This window comes from Raphanus sativus, unplaced genomic scaffold (assembly GCF_000801105.2).
Source record: "Raphanus sativus cultivar WK10039 unplaced genomic scaffold, ASM80110v3 Scaffold3565, whole genome shotgun sequence".
NCBI classification, from domain to species: Eukaryota; Viridiplantae; Streptophyta; class Magnoliopsida; order Brassicales; family Brassicaceae; genus Raphanus; species Raphanus sativus.
This window is the reverse complement of record NW_026618871.1, coordinates 1-6,660: the sequence shown is the minus strand read 5'-3', so window position 1 is coordinate 6,660 and position 6,660 is coordinate 1. Positions and strand designations below refer to the sequence as shown.

The window sequence follows — 6,660 nt, the reverse complement described above, 5'->3', positions numbered from 1 at the left end:
GGTTTAGTCCTGATGTCTTCTGGTCGGATTGGAATAGCTTGGAAATGATCAAACCGAAAGATTGTCCAACTTGCCATAAATAGCTCCGGTTTGATTTAAGTGACTCTTCATTGAAGCAGCTAATCTCCTGGGCTCTGGAGTAGCTAAGGACTTCTTCAATACCTACTGATTGGTTGAAATGATCTCCTGAACGCCAATGTCTGGTTTGAAGCTGATTGAACCGGTTAGCTTCCAATTGAGGCAAGTGTGGAACTGGTTTGACCGGTTTTGGAGAATGGATCATAACTTCATAGTTCCGTGGCCATTTCTCCTGTTATTGGGCTTTCTGGAAAGATGGGAGACTCCTCTTGAATCCAATGATTGGGGGTGGTTCAGGCCGCTTCTTCATCGGGCTTGAATCTCTACTTCAAAAGTCGGGTACTCGCAGATGGATGGGATGGGGAACCTCCGGTTTGTAAAATTCATAACTTCTTCCTCCGTGAAGCTTTTCTTGTAATTCCAAGCCTCAGTGAATCCTTCATGAGTTGGCCTTCTAGGACAATTTGATGCATGACAAAAGACCTTCTGGTTGTTGAGATATTCGCCTGGGACTGGACCTCTGTCGCTGGTACCTCCAAAGTGGCTGGTTTGGGCAGGTTGGTTGACCTCCGGTTCAGCTACTGGTTTGATGACCACATCACACCGGATCCCATCAGAACTCTGCAGTTAAGCATGCTTGGGCGAGAGTAGTGCTAGGATAGGTGACCTCCCGGGAAGTCCTCGTGTTTCACCCCTTTTTATTTTTCATTTTTCAATCTACAACGAGTCTAATATTGAAAATCCCGTAACTTTTGAACCGTGTGGAACTACGACGCCCATAGCACAATTTCGGAAAGCCCTAGAAACCATAAAGGTCAGAGATAGGTTATCGCTATTTTTCGAGGCCAAATTCAATCGTTTTGACACTCAAACGGTCTGCTGAACTTTGGTGGCCGTTGAAAACCTGCTATGCGTTCTTTCCGAGTGTTGTTTTTTACTTGTTGATGTGTTCTACATCATTAACGATGCACTTTCCGTTAGACAAAACTACCAGACAATCATGTGTGGGTCCCACGTCCATCCAGTCGAAATATCCGAACAATAAGGATATATGGAATCGCGAGTCGTGTACTAAAGGCTGCGATCATTTAAGCACTAATGCACCGGATCCAATAAGAACTCCGCAGTTAAGCGTGCTTGGGCGAGAGTAGTACTAGGATGAATGACCTCTCGGGAAGTCCTCGTGTTGCACCTCTTGGAAACCCGGTAACTTTTGAACAGTGCGGTACTACGACGCCCATAGCACCATTTCGGAAAGCCCCAGAAACCGTAAAGGTTGGTGATTGGTCGTTTCGATTTTTCGAGGCCAAATTCAACCGTTTTGACACTCAAACGGGCTGCTGAACTTTGGTGGCCGTTGAAAACCTGCTATGCGGTCTTTCAGAGTGTTTTTTTACTTGTTGATGTGTTCTACATCATTAACGATGCACTTTTCGTTAGACAAAACTACCAGACAATCATGTGGGTTCCACGTTCATGCAGTCGAAATATCCGAACAATAAGGATATATGGAATCGCGAGTCATGTACTAAAGGGTGCGATCATATCAGCTCTACTGCACCGGATCCCATCAGAACTCTGCAGTTAAGCATGCTTGGGCGAGAGTAGTGCTAGGATAGGTGACCTCCCGGGAAGTCCTCGTGTTGCACCCCTTTTTATTTTTCATTTTTCAATCGACAAAGAGTCTAATAATGAAAATCCTGAACTTTTGAACCGTGTGGAACTACGACCCCCATAGCACAATTTGGGAAAGCCCTAGAAACCATAAAGGTCAGTGATAGGTTGTCGCGATTTTTCGAGGCCAAATTCAATCGTTTTGACACTCAAACGGTCTGCTGAACTTTTTGGGCCGTTGAAAACCTGCTATGCGTTCTTTCCGAGTGTTGTTTTTTACTTGTTGAGGTGTTCTACGGCATTAACGATGCACTTTCGTAGACAAAACTACCAGACAATCATGTGGGTTCCAAATCCATCCAGTCGAAATATCCGAACAATAAGGATATGGAATCGCGAGTCATGTACTAAAGGGTGCGATGATATCAGCTCTAATGCACCGGATCCCATCAGAACTCTGCAGTTAAGCGTGCTTGGGCGAGAGTAGTGCTAGGATAGGTGACCTCCCGGGAAGTCCTCGTGTTGCACCTCTTTTTATTTTTCATTTTTCAATCTACAACGAGTCTAATATTGAAAATCCCGTAACTTTTGAACCGTGTGGAACTACGACGTCCATAGCACAATTTCGGAAAGCCCTAGAAACCATAAAGGTCAGTGATAGGTTATCTCGATTTTTCGAGGCCAAATTCAATCGTTTTGACACTCAAACAGTCTGCTGAACTTTGGTGGCCTTTGAAAACCTGCTATGCGGTCTTTCCGAGTGTTGTTTTTTACTTGTTGATGTGTTCTACATCATTAACGATGCACTTTCCGTTAGACAAAACTACCAGACAATCATGTGGGTCCCACGTCCATCCAGTCGAAATATCCGAACAATTAGGATATATGGAATCGCGAGTCGTGTACTAAAGGCTGCGATCATATCAGCACTAATGCACCGGATCCAGTAAGAACTCCGCAGTTAAGTGTGCTTGGGCGAGAGTAGTACTAGGATGAGTGACCTCCCGGGAAGTCCTCGTGTCGCACCCCTGTTTTATTTTTCATTTTTCAATCCAAAACGAGTCTAACATTGGAAACCCGGTAACTTTTGAACCGTGTGGTACTACGACGCCCATAGAACCATTTCGGAAAGCCCCAGAAACCGTAGAGGTTGGTGATAGGTTGTCGCGATTTTTCGAGGCGAAATTCAACCGTTTTGACACTCAAATGGGCTGCTGAACTTTGGTGGCCGTTGAAAACCTGCTATGCGGTCTTTCCGAGTGTTTTTTTTACTTGTTGATGTGTTCTACATCATTAACGATGCACTTTTCGTTAGACAAAACAACCAGACAATTATGTGGGTTCCACGTCCATCCAGTCGAAATATCCGAACAATAAGGATATATGGAATCGCGAGTCATGTACTAAAGGGTGCGATCATATCAGCTCTACTGCACCGGATCCCATCAGAACTCTGCAGTTAAGCATGCTTGGGCGAGAGTAGTGCTAGGATAGGTGACCTCTCGGGAAGTCCTCGTGTTGCACCCCTTTTTATTTATCATTTTTCAATTTACAACGAGTCTAATATTGAAAATCCCGTAACTTTTGAACCGTGAGGAACTACGACACCCATAGCACAATTTCGGAAAGCCCTATAAACCATAAAGGTCAGTGATATGTTGTCGCGAATTTTCGAGGCCAAATTTAATCGTTTTGACACTCAAACGGTCTGCTGAACTTTGGGGCCGTTGAAAACCTGCTATGCGTTCTTTCCGAGTGTTTTTTTTTACTTGTTGAGGTGTTTATACATCATTAACGATGCACTTTCCGTTAGACAAAACTACCAGACAATCATGTGGGTCCCACGTCCATCCAGACGAAATATCTGAACAATAAGGATATATGGAATCGCGAGTCATGTACTAAAGGGTGAAATCATATAAGCTCTAATGCACCGGATCCCATCAGAACTCTGCAGTTAAGCGTGCTTGGGCGAGAGTAGTGCTAGGATAGGTGACCTCCCAGGAAGTCCTCGTGTTGCACCCCTTTTTATTTTTCATTTTTTCAATCTACAATGAGTCTAATATTTAAAATCCCGTAACTTTTGAACCGTGTGGAAGTACGACGTCCATAGCACATTTTCGGAAAGCCCTAGAAACCATAAAGGTCAGTGATAGGTTATCGCGATTTTTCGAGGCCAAATTCAATCGTTTTGACACTCAAACAGTCTGCTGAACTTTGGTGGCCGTTGAAAACCTGCTATGCGGTCTTTCCGAGTGTTGTTTTTTACTTGTTGATGTGTTCTACATCATTAACGATGCACTTTCCTTTAGACAAAACTACCAGACAATCATGTGGGTCCCACGTCCATCCAGTCGAAATATCCGAACAATAAGGATATATGGAATCGCGAGTCGTGTACTAAAAGGCTGCGATCATATCAGCACTAATGCACCGGATCCAGTAAGAACTCCGCAGTTAAGTGTGCTTGGGCGAGAGTCGTACTAGGATGAGTGACCTCCCGGGAAGTCCTCGTGTCGCACCCCTTTTATTTTTCATTTTTCAATCCAAAACGAGTCTAACATTGGAAACCCGGTAACTTTTGAACTGTGTGGTACTACTACGCTCATAGCACCATTTCGGAAAGCCCCAGAAACCGTAAAGGTCGGTGATAGGTCGTCGCGATTTTTCGAGGCCAAATTCAACCGTTTTGACACTCAAACGGGCTGCTGAACTTTGGTGGCCGTTGAAAACCTGCTATGCGGTCTTTCCGAGTGTTTTTTTTACTTGTTGATGTGTTCTACATCATTAACGATGCACTTTTCATTAGACAAAACTACCAGACAATCATGTGGTTCCACGTCCATCCAGTCGAAATATCCGAACAATAAGGATATATGGAATCGCGAGTCGTGTACTAATGGCTGCGATCATATCAGCACTAATGCACCGGATCCAATAAGAACTCCGCAGTTAAGCGTGCTTGGGCGAGAGTAGTACTAGGATGAGTGACCTCCGGGAAGTCCTCGTGTCGCACCCCTTTTTATTTTTCATTTTTCAATCCAAAACGAGTCTAACATTGGAAACCCGGTAACTTTTGAACCGTGTGGTACTACGACGCCCATAGCACCATTTCGGAAAGCCCTAGAAACCGTAAAGGTCGGTGATAGGTCGTCGCGAATTTTCGAGGCCAAATCCAATCGTTTTGACACTCAAACGGTCTGCTGAACTTTGGGGGCCATTGAAAACCTGCTATGCGTTCTTTCCGAGTGTTGTTTTTTACTTGTTTAGGTGTTCTACAGCATTAACGATGCACTTTCCGTTAGACAAAACTACCAGACAATCATGTGGGTTCCACATCCATCCAGTTGAAATATCCGAACAATAAGGATATGGAATCGCGAGTCATGTACTAAAGGGTGCGATCATATCAGCTCTAATGCACCGGATCCCATCAGAACTCTGCAGTTAAGCGTGCTGGGCGAGAGTAGTGCTAGGATAGGTGACCTCCCGGGAAGTCCTCATGTTGTGCCCCTTTTTATTTTCCATTTTTCAATCTACAACGAGTCTAATATTGAAAATCCCGTAACTTCTGAACCGTGTGGAACTACGACGTCCATAGCACAATTTCGGAAAGCCCTAGAAACCATAAAGGTCAGTGATAGGTTATCGCGATTTTTCGAGGCCAAATTCAATCGTTTTGACACTCAAACAGTCTGCTGAACTTTGGTGGCCGTTGAAAACCTGCTATGCCGTCTTTCCGAGTGTTGTTTTTTACTTGTTGATGTGTTCTACATCATTAACGATGCACTTTCCGTTAGACAAAACTACCAGACAATCATGTGGTCCCCGTCCATCCAGTCGAAATATCCGAACAATAAGGATATATGGAATCGCGAGTCGTGTACTAAAGGCTGCGATCATATCAGCACTAATGCACCGGATCCAATAAGAACTCCGCAGTGTAAGCGTGGCTTGGGCGAGAGTAGTACTAGGATGAGCGACTCTCCGGGAAGTCCTCGTGTCGCAACCCCTTTTTATTTTTCGTTTTTCAATCCAAAACGAGTCTAACATGGGAAACCGGTAGGTAACTTTTGAACCGTGTGGTACTACGACGCCCATGAGCACCATTTCGGAAAGCCCCAGAAACCGTAAAGGTCGGTGATAGGTCGTCGCGATTTTCGAGGCCAAATTCAACCGTTTTGACACTCAAACGGGCTGCTGAACTTTGGTGGCCGTTGAAAACCTGCTATGCGGTCTTCCGAGTGTTTTTTTTCTTGTTGATGTGTTCTAACATCATTAACGATGCACTTTTCGTTAGACAAAACTACCAGACAATCATGTGGTTCCACGTCCATCCAGTCAAAAATATCCGAACAATAAGGATATTTAAATCGCGAGTCATGTACTAAAGGGTGCGATCATATCAGCTCTACTGCACCGGATCCCATTAGAACTCTGCAGTTAAGCATGCTTGGGCGAGAGTAGTGCTAGGATAGGTGACGCTCCCGGGAAGTCCTCGTGTTGCACCCCTTTTATTTTTCATTTTTCAATCTACAACGAGTCTAATATTGAAAATCCCGTAACTTTTGTACCGTGTGGAACTACGACGCCCATAGCACAATTTTCGGAAAGCCCTAGAAACCATAAAAGGTCAGTGATAGGTTGTCGCGATTTTCGAGGCCAAATTCAATCGTTTTGACACTCAAACGGTTGCTGAACTTTGGGGGGCCGTTGAAAACCTGCTATGCGTTCTTTCCGAGTGTTGTTTTTTACTTGTTGAGGTGTTCTACATCATTAACGATGCACTTTCCGTTAGACAAAACTACCAGACAATCATGTGGGCCACGTCCATCCAGTCGAAATATCCGAACAATAAGGATATATGGAATCCGCGAGTCGTGTACTAAAGGCTGCGATCAGATCAGCACTAATGCACCGGATCCAATAAGAACTCCGCAGTTAAGCGTGCTTGGGCGAGAGTAGTAC

At 44.6% G+C, this 6,660-nt stretch overlaps 6 non-coding genes and 5 pseudogenes across 6 annotated transcripts; all 11 read left to right on the top strand.

The window, feature by feature from the left end:
- The first annotated feature begins 1,154 nt into the window (after nucleotides 1-1,154).
- Nucleotides 1,155-1,273, top strand: LOC130506694 (5S ribosomal RNA; annotated as a pseudogene).
- A 338-nt stretch (nucleotides 1,274-1,611) lies between these two features.
- On the top strand, nucleotides 1,612-1,730 carry LOC130506699 (5S ribosomal RNA). Its single transcript, XR_008942097.1, has one exon. It is a non-coding gene; the product is annotated as a 5S ribosomal RNA (ribosomal RNA).
- Nucleotides 1,731-2,104: 374 nt separating this feature from the next.
- Nucleotides 2,105-2,223, top strand: LOC130506697 (5S ribosomal RNA). The gene has a single exon (XR_008942095.1). It is a non-coding gene; the product is annotated as a 5S ribosomal RNA (ribosomal RNA).
- Nucleotides 2,224-2,602: 379 nt separating this feature from the next.
- On the top strand, nucleotides 2,603-2,721 carry LOC130506690 (5S ribosomal RNA). Its single transcript, XR_008942093.1, has one exon. It is a non-coding gene; the product is annotated as a 5S ribosomal RNA (ribosomal RNA).
- A 379-nt stretch (nucleotides 2,722-3,100) lies between these two features.
- LOC130506691 (5S ribosomal RNA) lies at nucleotides 3,101-3,219 on the top strand. The gene has a single exon (XR_008942094.1). It is a non-coding gene; the product is annotated as a 5S ribosomal RNA (ribosomal RNA).
- Nucleotides 3,220-3,598: 379 nt separating this feature from the next.
- LOC130506693 (5S ribosomal RNA) lies at nucleotides 3,599-3,717 on the top strand (annotated as a pseudogene).
- Nucleotides 3,718-4,098: 381 nt separating this feature from the next.
- On the top strand, nucleotides 4,099-4,217 carry LOC130506700 (5S ribosomal RNA). The gene has a single exon (XR_008942098.1). It is a non-coding gene; the product is annotated as a 5S ribosomal RNA (ribosomal RNA).
- A 376-nt stretch (nucleotides 4,218-4,593) lies between these two features.
- LOC130506698 (5S ribosomal RNA) lies at nucleotides 4,594-4,711 on the top strand. The gene has a single exon (XR_008942096.1). It is a non-coding gene; the product is annotated as a 5S ribosomal RNA (ribosomal RNA).
- A 377-nt stretch (nucleotides 4,712-5,088) lies between these two features.
- Nucleotides 5,089-5,206, top strand: LOC130506695 (5S ribosomal RNA; annotated as a pseudogene).
- A 377-nt stretch (nucleotides 5,207-5,583) lies between these two features.
- LOC130506696 (5S ribosomal RNA) lies at nucleotides 5,584-5,704 on the top strand (annotated as a pseudogene).
- A 380-nt stretch (nucleotides 5,705-6,084) lies between these two features.
- LOC130506692 (5S ribosomal RNA) lies at nucleotides 6,085-6,204 on the top strand (annotated as a pseudogene).
- The last annotated feature ends 456 nt before the right edge of the window (nucleotides 6,205-6,660 follow it).